This window comes from Erpetoichthys calabaricus, chromosome 2 (assembly GCF_900747795.2).
Source record: "Erpetoichthys calabaricus chromosome 2, fErpCal1.3, whole genome shotgun sequence".
In the NCBI taxonomy this organism is placed as follows: domain Eukaryota; kingdom Metazoa; phylum Chordata; class Cladistia; order Polypteriformes; family Polypteridae; genus Erpetoichthys; species Erpetoichthys calabaricus.
Genome location: NC_041395.2, coordinates 189,662,123 through 189,677,208, shown reverse-complemented (window position 1 = coordinate 189,677,208; position 15,086 = coordinate 189,662,123).

Sequence of the window (15,086 nt, the reverse complement as noted above, 5' to 3'; positions counted from 1 at the left end):
AATTGCCAACAACGACAGGAGCTCGAAGTAGTTATCCTGTCTGTCTCTGAGGTAGTAAGTGAAAATCCAGGACAGACCTCCCTGATTACGCATGACATTGTGATGAAACCTGGGGTTATATATAGTCCGAGAACGCCCATACAGAATTCCCAAAGCAAAAAAGACTGAAATGGAGCTGGAGATCAGACGAATGCTGGAACTAGGTGTGATTGAGGAAAGTTATAGTCCCTGGTCCAGTCCCATTGTCATGGTCAGTAAACCTGATGAAAGTTGGAGGTTCTGCAATGACTTCCGTCGGCTTAAACAAGTCTCCCAATTCGATGCCTATCCGATGCCGCGAGTGGACGACCTCCTCGAGCGGCTAGGTAACACTAAATTCTTGACTACTTTAGATATGACTAAGGGGTACTGGCAGGTTCCCTTAACGGACTCAGCTAAGGAAAAGACAGCGTTTAGCACCCCTAGTGGGCACTGGAAGTATCGTGTTCTCCCATTTGGATTACATGGGGCACCTGCAACATTCCAACATCTGGTGGACAAAGTGCTCCGTCCTCATAATTCATATAGTGCTGCCTACTTGGATGACGTTGTTATCTATTCCAACACATGGGATGAACACTCGAACTGTATTGCGGTCACTAGCAAAAGCTGGTCTTCATATTAATCCGAAGAAATGTTTCTTTGGGTTGGTTGAAGCCAAATATTTAGGCTATCTAGTGGGCCGGGGTATGGTGAGACCACAGTGTTCTAAAATAGATGCAATTTTGAATTGGCCCCGTCCGATGACCAAGAGGCAGATTCAGTCCTTTCTCGGCTTAGCGGGTTACTATTGCCAGTTTGTACCCCGCTTTTCTGAGAGAGCAACGCCCTTGACAAACCTCACAAGGAAGGGGAAACCTAATCATGTGGTATGGGATGAGACATCAGAGGCTGCATTCAGTGACCTGAAAATGGCCCTTATGTCCGCTCCTATATTGAAAGCGCCTGACTTTTCTATGCCTTTCATCCTCCAGACGGACGCTTCGGACACAGGTCTTGGAGCTGTGCTGAGCCAAAGTGTCAATGGAGTTGAACACCCCATTATGTACCTGAGCTGGAAACTGCTGGATCGTGAAACCAAGTATGCGGCAGGGGAGCGGGAAGCTTTGGCGATTAAATGGGCGATTACTCAGCTGAGATATTACCTCTTGGGGCATGAATTCACTGTTGTGATGGACCATGTGCCTTTACAGTGGATGGCCTTGCATAGGGAGTCCAATCCACGCATCACGAGATGGTTTTTGGATCTGCAGCCTTATAAGTATTCAGTCATTTATCGCCGTGGTGTACTGCAAGCCAATGCCGATGCCCTTTCTCGATGCCACGACTTCTCGGGCAGGTACGCCCGACCCGATGGGTCTGGGCTGAGGGGGGGGGGGGGGGGCATGTCACACATGTGCGACTAGGAAGAAGTTGTATGGACCAAGTAAAGATAATTCCATGCCAGGCCATGGGGTGGTGGGGTGCACTAAACCTTCTCTTGTTATCTCTACAGACCAGCCGCAGGAAAACCTGTCTGATTTAGAACAGCAGACATCACTTCCGGTTCCGGTGCCTAGAAGATTATCACTTCCGGCACCTACTCTGACTAATGAAGATCATCACTTCCAGCTCCCTTAAATCTCTTCCTGTCCTATCCCTTAAAACCGCCATCTTGACAAACCATAGTCAGTTCTGTTTCGGACTCGGTATAGAGAACATGTCTGTACTTAAAAAAGATTCTTTTGCAGCCAGGAATAATATACGGGTGGCTGCCCCAAACCTTTTTAAGTGTGTCGAGTCTCCTCATTTTACAGTGGCGTAGCCGGCAGGATGGTGACCTCCTGGAGAGAACGGAAGTCAGAACAAAACAAAGACTCGACACACTACACCCAACGCAAGGAAAGTCAGATGGGTAAATACCGCTCCCAAAATCTCTGTGTTGAGTCTCTTCATTTTACAATATATATATATATTATATATATAATATTAAAATGTACCAAGCAGTTATATGGGAATAATTAATTTTTTTCTTTTTAACAATATTTTCATCTTGATTTTCATTCTACTTTTCTAGATGTTGTAATTGTTTAATTAATCCATTATTTACTAATTAGTGGGTCAGATGCTAAAGTACTTGCAGCCTTTGATTATTCAGTGTTGTTTGCCAGCGTGTCTGCTCTGCTCATTTTTAATTGTCATTAATAAGATACAATGAAGGGGAAAAACTGCCCAGACAAAGGGCAAAATATAATGAAATCAACAAAAGAGAGTTAAGCATTTAAATCTATAGCAAAAGCAGAACTATTTCTAAATGTCTTATAAAAGCAAAAATCATGCTGCTGTGCTTTTCTGAATGTCGAATAAAACAAAAATAATACCAGCTAATTAAATGAGATCAGTGCTATCAGGTGTTGTCACTACTTAGGAATCTGGTTGGAACAAAAACTTGCAGTCACAGGGGGTCCCCGGGGCCAAAATTGGGAAACACTGTGCTAGACGGTGGAAGAGACAGCCTGATAAAGTGAATGTTATGCACTTTTTTTTTACAGTACAGCATCTCATACTGGCCAATAGTTGTCAAAACAAATACTCTGTAGAATAAGTTTGTACTCAGTAAGTAATGCTTATTGTTGATGACTAGGATTCTGCACTGTCTGATGTGGATTTGGAACTACTAAGAAGAAGCCCACTTTGAGAGTGCTACTGGATTTATCCCCAAGTGTATTTATGTGTTTTCTTTTCAGGTGCTCCCACATCACTGTTGTTTTCACATATACATTGTCTTCTCAAGTGTGAAGTTGAAGGCCATGCCACATCTGAACTGAACTTTTAACTTTATTGCAAGTCACAGTTGCTAGGAACCTCTCTTGGTGTTCCATCCATTCACATAACAAGGTGCATAGCATTAAACAACACAGTATAAAATATGTGACACCATCACAACATTATATACAGTAAACACTCTGTAATGTATTAGGTAAGTCCTATAATAATTCACATAATTTAAATTGAATGGAGGAGAATGGAAATCAGGAAGAGACTGAAGAATCAGAGACTGTGTTTAACTATAGTGACTGTAGTAGGAAAGAAACTGTTTCTATGACTAGTAGTTCTTGTCTTTAGTTACTGATAATGTTTGACAGATTTGAGATGCTGAAGAATCAGATATTCAAATGACTTCATTAGTGTAGAGGTTAGTGCATCTAGCTTGTAATAATTTAAATTAAGTGTTTTCTTCTGAGATACACAAATGTTTGTGGATTTTTTGAAACAGGCAGGGACTTTGCATTGAGTCAACAGCTGAGTGAAAGTTTTTGTAAATACTGGGTGCTAACTGATCAGAACAATGCTTTAGTGTAGATGGAAAGATGTTATCTGGACCAGGAGCGTTAGGGCAGTTCTGTCTCCGGAAGACCAACTGGACTTAATTTTCAGAATTGCCAAGAGGAGTGGTGCAGTTGAACTGTAGGAGAGATACATCAGGTGAACTGATGCCCTGAGTGGTGGAAGGGTGGTTGGTTTTCAAATCTATACAGTACTGTGCAAAAGTTTTAGGCAGGTGTGAAAAAATGCTGTAAACAAAGAATGCTTTCAGAAATATAAATAATGATTGTTTATTGTTATCAATTTACAAAATGCAAAGTGAGTGAACAAAAGAAAAATCTAAATCAAATCAATATTTGGTGTTATTACCTTTTGCCTTCAAACCAGCATCAATTCTTATAGGTACACTTGCACAAAGTCAGGGATTTTGTAGGATTATAGTCAGGTGTATGATCAACCACTTATACCAAACAGGTGCTAATGATCATCAATGTCACACGTAGGTTGAAACACAGTCATTAACTGAAACAGAAACAGCTGTGTAGGAGGCTTAAACTGGGTGAGGAACAGCCACACTCTGCTACCAAGGTGAGGTTGTGGAAGACAGTTTCATGTCATGGCAAGATTGAGCACAGCAACAACACACAAGGTATTTATACTGCATCAGCAAGGTCTCTCCCAGACAAAGATTTCAAAGCAGACTGGGGTTTCACGATGTGCTGTTCAAGCTCTTTTGAAGAAGCACAAAGAAACGGGCAACGTTGAGAATTGTAGACGCAGTGGTCAGCCAAGGAAACTTAGTGCAGCCCATGAAAGACACATCAAGCTTATTACCCTTCAAAATCGGAAGATGTCCAGCAGTACCATCAGCTCAGAACTGGCAGAAACCAGTGAGACCCAGGTACACCCATCTGCTGTCCGGAGAAGTCTTGCCAGAAGTGGTCTTCATGGAAGAGTTGCAGCCAAAAAGCCATACCTCTGACTGGAAACAAGGCCAAGTGACTTAAGTATGCACGAAAACATAGGAACTGGGGTTCAGAAAAATGGCAGCAGGTGCTCTGGACTGATGAGTCAAAATATGAAATATTTGGCTGTAGCAGAAGGCAGTTTGTTCGTCGAAGGGCTGGAGAGCGGTACAATAATGAGTGTCTGCAGGCAACAGTGAAGCATGGTGGAGGTTCCTTGAACATTTGGGTCTGCATTTCTGCAAATGGAGTTGGAGATTTGGTCAGGATTAATGGTGTTCTTAATGCTGAGAAATATAGGTAGATACTTATCCATCATGCAATACCATCAGGGAGGCGTATGATTGGCCCCAAATTTATTCTGCAGCAGGACAACGACCCCAAACATACAACCAAAGTCATTAAGAACTATCTTCAGCGTAAAGAAGAACAAGAAGTCCTGGAAGTGATGGTATGGCCCCCACAGAGCCCTGATCTCAACATCATCAAGCCTACATCCACAGAAGATCTGTGGTTAGTTCTCCAAGATGTTTGGAACAACCTACCAGCCGAATTCCTTCAAAAACTGTGTGCAAGTATACCTAGAAGAAGTGGTGCTGTTTTGAAGGCAAAGGGTGGTCACACCAAATATTGATTTGATTTAGATTTCTCTTTTGTTCATTCACTGCATTTTGTTGATTGATGATAATAAATGATTAACACTTCCATTTTTGAAAGCATTCTTTGTTAACAGCATTTTTTCACACCTGCCTAAAACTTTGGCACTTTTGCAATTTTGTATATATAAAATTCTTTTCGCATTTGAAACGGAAATTATGTATGAGCATTTGAAACGGAAATTACGTATGACCACAGAGGAACAGGAAAAACATTCTTAATAAACCTGATTCTTGCCGAGAGAGCAAATGGTGACATAGCTCTGGCTGTAGCGTCATCGGGAATCACTTTTACATTATTAGATGGAGGCTGTGCAGCACATTCGGCGTTGCAATTACTATTAAACCTCACTCACGACGAAAGTCCAATTTGCAACATATGCAAGGGCTCTGGAAAGGCAAAAGTCTTGCAACATTCAAAGATAATAGTTTGGGATGAGTGCACCATGGCACATAAAAGAGCTTATGAAGCCTTGAACCGAACAATGCAAGATCTCAGAGATCCTACCAAAATAATGGGAGGTACTGTCGTTTTTACTCGCAGGAGATTTTCTTCAAACATTACCAGTTATTCCACGAGGGACACCAGCAGATGAACTCTCCCACGGTCAGTTATATGTCGCATGTTCTCGGGTAGGTACACCAAAAAATGTATACATTTATGCACGTAATGGGCAAATAAAAAATGTAGTATACCCGAAAGCACTGCAGTAGTGCTCAATGTATCTTTACTTCTTAAATGTTAATATTTTACTGTTTAATAATTTATACGCTTCTTATATGTTGTTCAAATTCTTTTATCAAAATACCAGTAACGGCGCACTGCACGATAACGTACAGTGAATACACTTGAGCATTCATAGTTTTCATCCTCTTTCTCTGTACGTTTAGCATTCGTTTTCTCAGAGGTTGATGTGCTTGCTGCTTCCTGAGCAGCTGTTCTTTACTCCACCCTAGTGGCCCGCTGCTTCTCTTTCGTTGGCATCTGTTCACGTTAAAACTGATTGTTAGTTTTTGTGTTGCAATTACTTAGTACGTTTTCTTTAACATTTCACTTAATCTAGCACTTAACTCTTCAATCTGCCTCAAGAATGATTAGCGAAGGTGGTAGGGAATGAGAACGGTGCCCGTAAAATTGGCAATTAACAGACTTATTTTATAAATACTATATTTTATTTTTTTCCTTTACAATACAATACAATACAGTTTATTTTTGTATAGCCCAAAATCACACAGGAAGTGCCGCAATGGGCTTTAACAGGCCCTGCCTCTTGACAGCCCCCCAGCCTTGACTCTCTAAGAAGACAAGGAAAAGCTCCCAAAAAAAACCTTGTAGGGAAAAAATGAAAGAAACCTTGGGAAAGGCAGTTCAAAGAGAGACCCATTTCCAGGTAGGTTGGGCGTGCAGTGGGTGTCAAAAGAAGGGGGTCAATACAATACAATGCAGTACACAGAACAGAACAATTCCTCAATATAGTAAGAAATAAAAAATATAAATTTTAGAAGTACAGAGCAGAATTTAACAGTAGATGATATATCCCATAATAAGATTTGGATTTGTGTAGAGTCCTGGAGACCTCATCCTTCAAGCTGCCTCCCCCATTTGGCCATTCCACGGCTGAAACAGTGCTGGGCCAGCCAATCCGATGAAAGGACCCCTCTTTCCCACGATTCCTGCGATCCTCCATCTGGGATGACTTTTCCTTAGGCAGGCAAAACAACTTGGCAGGTGGGCCATGGCACCAAGTGCCACATTTGAGTACCGAGAAGAAAAACAGAATAAGCGAGGGTTATTATACAATTATAACTGTCATGTTACTTATGTTTAAGTGCTAATGACTAACAACAGAGATGCAGTCTATACAGTTAATCAGCAGCTCTAGTCAGGATATGCTAAACTGAAGTAGTGAGTCTTCAGCCGGGATTTAAAAGCTGAGACCGAAGGGGCATCTCTTATAGTAGCAGGCAGACCATTCCACAGTTTAGGGACCCTGTAACTAAAAGCTCGACCTCCCACTGTTATTTTATTAATCCTTGGAATCATAAGCAGATCGGCATCTTGAGATCTTAATGTGCGCTCAGGTTTGTAAGTCATGATAAGTTCAGACATGTAAGCCGGACCCTGACCATTTAATGCTTTATATGTTAAAAGAAGGATTTTGAAATCTGCCCTAAACTTAACCGGGAGCCAGTGTAAGGATTTAAGAACTGGAGTTATGTGTTCGTATTTTCTTGTTCTTGTAATAATTCTTGCAGCCGCATTTTGGATTAACTGGAGGCTGTATAAAGAACAGTTTGAACATCCAGTGAACACCGCATTGCAGTAGTAAATCCTACTAGAGATAAATGCATGAATTAGTTTCTCAGAATCCTGTTTATTTAAAAAGCGCCTTAATTTCCTAACATTTTTAAGATGGAAGAAACATGTTTTGGACAACTTTGTAATATGCGCTTTAAATGATATGCTAGAGTCAAAGATAACTCCTAGATTGCGGGCTGATTCAGTAAAATTGACTGGGATTCCAAATGAGTTAAATGATGACAAAATATGGTTGTGATCAGCATCATTCCCTCCAACAATTAACATCTCTGTTTTATCTGTATTTAAAGAAAAGTAGTTCTCATTCATCCACTCCTTTAATTCGCTAACACAACTAATTAAAGACAACATTGGAGAAACTTCATTTGATTTAAATGAAAGGTATAACTGGGTGTCATCTGCATACGAGTGAAAATTAACATTATGTTTCCTAATGAGAGATCCCAGTGGAAGCATGTAAAGTGAAAACAGTAAAGGTCCCAGTACTGAGCCCTGTGGGACACCATATTGAACTTCTGTGTATAAAGCCATTCCCTTGCACTCAGTGAGCGAAGCCACTGGGTAATCAGCTAGTATTTAATAAAAAAAACTGCTCAACTGCTCATTGTAGCTATGGGTGGGGTGAATGGCTTGCATATGTAACCAGAGAGCACTTTTGAAGCATTCCAGGCAGCCAAACAGTTGTTTGTGGAGAAACTCTTTTCCAGCTTGCCCTCAGGTTTACTTTGGGCATCCTTAATGGCTTTGTCTAGGTAATATTTAGCCTCTTTGCAAACATTTTTGACTCCACTTTGTAAGCTTCCTCTTTAGTTTTTCTTAACTTTCTCAGATTTTTAGAAAAACATGGTTTGTCATTATTGTCTTATATATAAATGTCTACGTGTGGAAATGCGTGTGTCTGTCTGTCCGGTCCAGAAGTGAGAGGTGTAGTCGGGGTAAGGACTCCACTTCTGAGGAAACAGAAGACTCGCTTAGCCACTAATAACACAAGGGGGGCCAGCATGTCAGCAAAACGAAACCTCAGAAGAAAGACAAAGTCACTTAGCCGCTGACATCGACAGTATCCCATTTACTTTTCCTCCCGCCGCTAATGCACAAGCAAGGCCAGCATGTTGGCAAAACAAATTCTTCTAGGAGAGAGATGCCCAGAGTAGTTCCTTTCAATTACCTGACATGTCTACATTTCAGTTTTTTTTCTGACGATTTCAATAGTTTCCAGGACCCTGGGCTTTTTACAGCACTGGCTTACACAGCTAGTATTTTATAATTGTTTCCCTTCTAATACAGGTTTCCTGACAAAAACTTATGTAAGAAGTAACCATGTGTGTGTACTCATCTAATCCATTAGAGGCATCTGAATATCTCCCAGACAATAGAATCCAGTTGACCTGTAAGCTGCATATACAGCTATACAGCTTCACTAGTCCATTAGTCCACTAGTCCACTAGTCCAGAAATAAAAATGTGCCATTTTTATTTCTAGTTTAGAGGATTTCAATTTCTGTCTATATGAAGGGACAAGAAATATCAGAACACAGCCAGAGTTTCACAAAAGGGCTCATGGAGTGACAATGACTCACATCATATCTTTCTATTAAGCAACAGTTTGTCACACTCGGCTGATATAAATCCTTCACCTCACCTGTGTCGTGTGGTGTCCCTCAGGGTTCAGTCCTTGGGCCATTACTCTTTCTACTTTATATCCTTCCTTTGGTTCAGATTATTCTCAGACATGGGCTTAACTTCCACTGTTATGCAGACAATATACAGACTCTCCTCCCAGCACACTCACTGACTGCATCACTGATCTTAAGCTATGGATGGCAAATAACTTTCTCAAACTTAATGGCAATAAAACTGAAGTGTTACTGGAAGGCCCAAACTCTCAACTTTCTAAGGCATCCAACATCTCTGTTTCTGTTGATGACAACCTGCTTCTGTTGTCAGAAATCTTGGTGTTTTGTTTGATTTATCACTTAACTGAGTTACACATTTAGTCTCTGTCTAAAACTTCATTCTATCATCTCCGTAACAGTACTCGACTCTGTCCATTTTTGTCCTTAAATGATGCTCAAACTCTGGTTCATTGTTTCATAATGTCTTGTATTGATTACTGTAATTCCCTCTTCAGTGGCCTCCCTGCAAAATCTATACAGAAGCTACAGTCCATTCAGTACTCTGTAGCTAGAGTCCTCACCCACACAAAGTGTTCTGCTCACATCTCCCCTGTTCTCTCTCAGCTTCACTGGTTACCAGTTCCATCAAGGATTAAATCCAAGATTCTGCTTCTCACTTTCAAAGCCCTATATAACCTTACCCCCCTCTACCTCACTCAGCTCATAGCTTCATACACTCCTTGTCACTCTCTCAGTTCCTCAAGCAGTAATCTCCTTACTGTCCCACGCACCAGACTCTCCACCCTGGCAGGTAGGTCCTTAAGTGCTATAGCCCCTCAACTCTGGAACTGTCTTCCTCGGTCTCTCTGAGATTGCTCCTCCACCTTTAAATCTCAACTGAAAACTTTCCTCTTCTATGAATGTTTGTCTTCTGTGTAATTATTATTTTTTTTACTCTGTATGTAACTCGATCTTGGATTTGTGAAATTGGATTAGCTACACATGCAACTACATGTGTAGCAAATGCAACTTTTATTATTATTATTATTATTATTATTATTATTATTATTATTATTATTATTATTATTATTATCAGTTAGTTAGTGCTGTAATAGTGATAAAGAGTTTCTCCTGTCTGGTTGCACATTTCCCTGTTTGTATTTGGGTTGCTCAGATACCAAGGTGGAGTTATTAAAGTCACCCAAGATAATATCTACGAAATCCAAATATTTATTCTCAGTAGCTAAGACATGGTCAGCTAAAAGCTGCACTGCAATAGTGCTATGTGATTGAGGTGCTACCATACTCCAATTAGAAGGACAGATGTGATTTCTCTAGGGAGGTAAAAAGGTTGGCAATTAATTGTCTGAAATTCCACATAAGGTGAGTAGCTTTTACCCAGCACTTTAACATCTGTGCACCAAGACTTGTTGATAAAGAAAGGTTGCCACGTTTATGTTTATTCCATTGGTCATAACATCAATCGTCTCTAAAAAGATTGTACCCAGGACAATTGACAGCCTCCTTACAAATTAAGTCAGTCAGCTTAGCCTCAGTAAAGTAAAACACCGAAGCAAATGAATTGTCAGTTCCAGAGCCTATAACAGTGTTTCCCACCCTTGGGGTCAAAACTGCAGTTGTGGTCACCTGATATGCTAATGGGTTTGCGAGAAAATATTTAAAAATAGAAAAAAACATGAAATAATGTATTTAATAGGAAGTGAATGTCAATATTTCAAATAGCTGGGGTTGAGAAAAAGCTCAGATTTCAAGATGGGGTCACAAACCAACAAAAGCTTGGAAACCTCTGGCCCATAAGTAATCAAAGCTCATCCGTTTTATTGCATAGCGATCTAGCTAGTGATAGTCAAAAGCCAGTCTTCTGAAGTGGAGAAGAGTTCCAGCTCTATGACTCTGCTTTCTGCCACTATTGTTGCTTGCACTCTGGCTGCAACTACCTCTTCCTGCACAATTACATCCCTGGTCACACTGAGGGGTATATGTGTGCACTGCTGATCTAGTGCTGATCCTCTGGTGAAATCAGATGTGTAGCTAAAAACTCTGTAGACAGTCCATTCAGCATTGAGTATCTTATTTGCAATAAGTCTGCATGGTTACAAGTTAAACAATGAACTACATTTATAAACTTCTTCTTCTTTCGGCTGCTCCTGTTTGGGGGTCGCCACAGCGGATCATCTTTTTCCATATCTTTCTGTCCTCTGCATCTTGTTCTGTTACACCCATCACCTGCATGTCCTCTCTCACCACATCCATAAGGTCTTCCTCTTTTTCTCTTGCCTGGCAGCTCTATCCTTAGCATCCTTCTCCCAACAAAAGTCACAAAAACAACAGAGACTGTGTTGCCTTCCTTTAGCACCATGTCTGAACAGATATAGCCTTCATTTACAAATGTACATAATCTTAGCAAGTCAGAGACAGTCGACAGTGCGCTCCCATGAAGGTTATTTGTGTAGTGTGACATACCCAGTGACTCACTCCAGCTAGACTGGGACTTGCTCTAGGTTGTTAGTCATAGAGGTGGGCTCTCTATGCACGAGAGCTGTCAAAATATGAACGCTCATCTGGAGTTACAATGCATAAAATACAGCAACAAGAATAAGGTATGCAGGTGTTTTGAACCTCAAAAACAGAAAAGAGGCTCGTTTGATTTTCTCATGTTTTATGTACTATGAAAGAATGGAAAAAGGGTCAAGATTGCAACCAAATTCAGTATATCTCTTAACCCTTCTTACAGCATTATTGGCTGTCACAAAAAGGGTTGAGCATGACTGTGATGGTAGGTTGGCACGCAGTCTCTAAATTTGACATGGCCAATGATTTTCAGTTGTGTAAATTGACAGAGTCCAGTGAAAATATCAGCAACTACAGTCAGCAAGTCTCACATTCCAAAAGACTAGAAGTTGTGTAGTGCAACATTGATTCAAGCACTTTGATCTTCATTTTGACCATCCTCATATCTCAAAATATGATTAGCATTACTCCTTGTTAACGAAAACAATGTACACATACAGAACACGTAACAGGATAACCAAACTAACATCCGTTAGTTGGTGTAGTCCTAATTAAACTGCTTTCATTTTAAGAATTCCTACTTCAGATAACTGAAAAATAAAACACTCCAAATCATTAAATAACAAATAGTAATATTAATATTGAAGCAACAAAAACAATGCATTAGCAAATATTTAACTATGTAAACTTTAATATGAAACCTCAAAAATATAATTACAGAAAACAGTTTTTAAAGTGTAAATACATTTTCTTTTTCTTCTTCACTGCAAATTTCATTAAAAAAGCTTATTGAGTTGGTTATCGATCTTCCCTCATATGATCATACTTCCAGTTTTTTTTCCAGAACAGACCTTTTACAGTTCCTTCTACTAAAAGTGCTCAGCTACTTCATTCATAGTCTTTGCAGGTCTTTCTCAAAATACAATTCACATAGTTAATTTCCTCTCTTCCACAGTACCCTCAAAGTCCAATGGCATCTTCAACATGAAGCTTACAATGTTGCTCCAGGCCACACTTTTCTTTCTGTGGCATGGTTCATGAACCTTTCCTGTCTCCATTTCTCAGCAGTTGATTAGAATTATAAATTCTTAGTTAGGTAAACACTAGAAATTTTCTCACAGATGCCCACAAGCAAGTACTTAAAATTCCATAACTCTGCACCACCTCCTTCCTACATCTCTCTTGCCACTTTCAACTCGTGTTGATTCCTTCCTTTTCCCATCTTCTCCCTGCTCAGGAGAGCCATTTTATTGGACCAACTGGGCCAGCTGAAGTATACCTGTAAGGCTAGACTACATATCTTGCTAGAAGGTGATGACTCTCGACTCTAAGAGCTATTGCAATCAAAGGGAGATGATCAGGGGGGTATTTCACAAAGCCATCTTAGCAAGTAAGTCTTGCTTACTTGGCAAGCCAAAGTTATTTCATTTAGTTTCAGGTGAACCAAGGAGGACTGTGGTAAGTTATGCTTAATAACAGGCAACTAAGCAGCACCTCCAATCCTGTTCTATACCAGGCTAAAGAGGAAACATAGCACAGTGTTATGGCCTGAGAGATCATGAACCTAATGAACAATGAGATATGCTACCTCTAAGGAACTTGACAACTTTTTTTCCCCTTTAGTATTTTTTAATACATTTTATTAGTCCCCAAGGGGAATTTTAGTTGCAGTATTATTTAGAATAAACGGGGGATGCACAAACCAGTGTATTTCTTTGTGCCGGTCCCAAGCCCGGATAAAAGGGGAAGGTTACGTCAGGAAGGGAATCCGGTGTAAAATTTTGCCAAATCTACATGCGGACAACAATACATATTTCCATACTGGATCGGTTGCGTCCCGGGTTAACAATGACCGCCACTAGTACTTTTAGCCAACAGGGTGCTGGTGGAAATTGAGCTACTGTTGGCTGAAGAAGGAGAAGAAGAGGGGGGAAACGTGTCCAGAAGAAAAAGGAGAGGAGGAAGGTAAAGAGAGTGGAACTGAGGGTAGGAACTTTGAATGTTGGCAGTATGACTGGTAAGGGGAGAGAGTTAGCTGATATGATTTAGAGAAGGAAGGTTGATATATTGTGCATGCAAGAGACTAAATGGAAGGGGAGTAAAGCCAGATGGATGGGAGAAAAAATGGGGTAGGGGTTATTCTGAAGGAACAGTAGGTCAAGAGTGTTTTGGAAGTGAAAAGAGTGAAATGATTATGAAGCTGGAAATTGGAAGTGTGATGATGAATGCTGTTGCACATGCCCTGCAAATTGGGTGTGCGATGGATGAGAAAGAAGATTTCTGAAGTGAGTTGGATGAAGTGATGGACAATATACCTAGGGGAGAGAAAGTGGTGATTGGAGCAGATTTCAATGAACATGTTGGTGAAGGGAACAGAGGAGACGAGAAGGTGATGGGTAGGTATGGTGTCAAGGAGAAGAATGAATAAGGTCAGATGATAGTGGATTTTGCGAAAAGGATGAGCATGGCTGTGGTGAATACATATTTTAGGAAGAGGGAGGAACATAGGGTGATGTACAAGAGATGAAGAAGATGCCCACAGGTATATTATATCCTATGCAGAAGAGTCAATCTGAAGGAGATTAAAGACTGCAAAGTGGTGGCAGGGAAGAGTGTAGTTAAACAGCCTAGGATGGTGGTCTGTGGGATGACTTTGGAGATCAAAATGAGGAGGAGAGTGAGGGCAGAGCCAAGGATCATGTTGTGGAAGTTGAAAAAGGAAGATTGCAAGGTTGAGTTTAGGGAGGAGGTAAGACAGGCAATGGATGGCATTGAAGACTTACCAGACAGCTGGGCAACTACAGCAGAAGTAGTAAGGGTGACAGCAAGAATGGTGCTTGGCATGACATCTGGACAGAGGAAGGAGGAAATGAAACCTGGTGGTGGAATGGGGAAGTACAAGAGAGTATACAGAGGAAGAGGATGGGATAGTCAGAGAGATGCAGAAAGTAGACAAGAGTACAAGGAGGTAAGGTGCAAGGTGAAGAGAGAGGTGCTGAAGGCTAAGGAAAAGGCATATGGTGAGTTGTATGAGAGGTGGGACTCTAAGGAGGGAGAAAAGGACCTGTACTGATTGGCTAGACAGAGGGACCAAGATGGGAAAGATTTCCTGCAGGTTAGTCCCCTTGGACTATGATGTTTGTTGATGACATTGTGATCTGTAGCAAGAGTAGAGAGCAGGTTGAGGAGACCGTGGAGAGGTGGAGATATTCTCTAGAGAAGAGAGGAATGAAGGTCAGTAGGAACAAGACATAATACATGTGTGTGAATGAGAGGGAATTCAGTGGAATGGGTAGGATGCAGGGAGTAGAGCTGGCGAAGGTGGATGAGTTTAAATACTTGGGATCAACAGTACAAACTAATGGAGATTGTGGAAGAGAGGTGAAAAAGAGTGCAGGCAGGGTGGAATGGATGGAGAAGAGTGTCAGGAGTAATTTGTGACAGACAGTTATCAGCAAGAGTGAAAGGGAAGGTCTACAGGATGGTAATGAGACCAGCTTTATTATATGGGTCAGAAATGGTGGCACTGACCAGAAAGCAGGAGACAGAGCTGGAGGTGGCAGAGTTAATGATGCTAATATTTAAATTGGGTGTAACAAGGATGGACAGGATTAGAAATGAGTACATTAGAGGGACGACTCAGGTTGGACAGT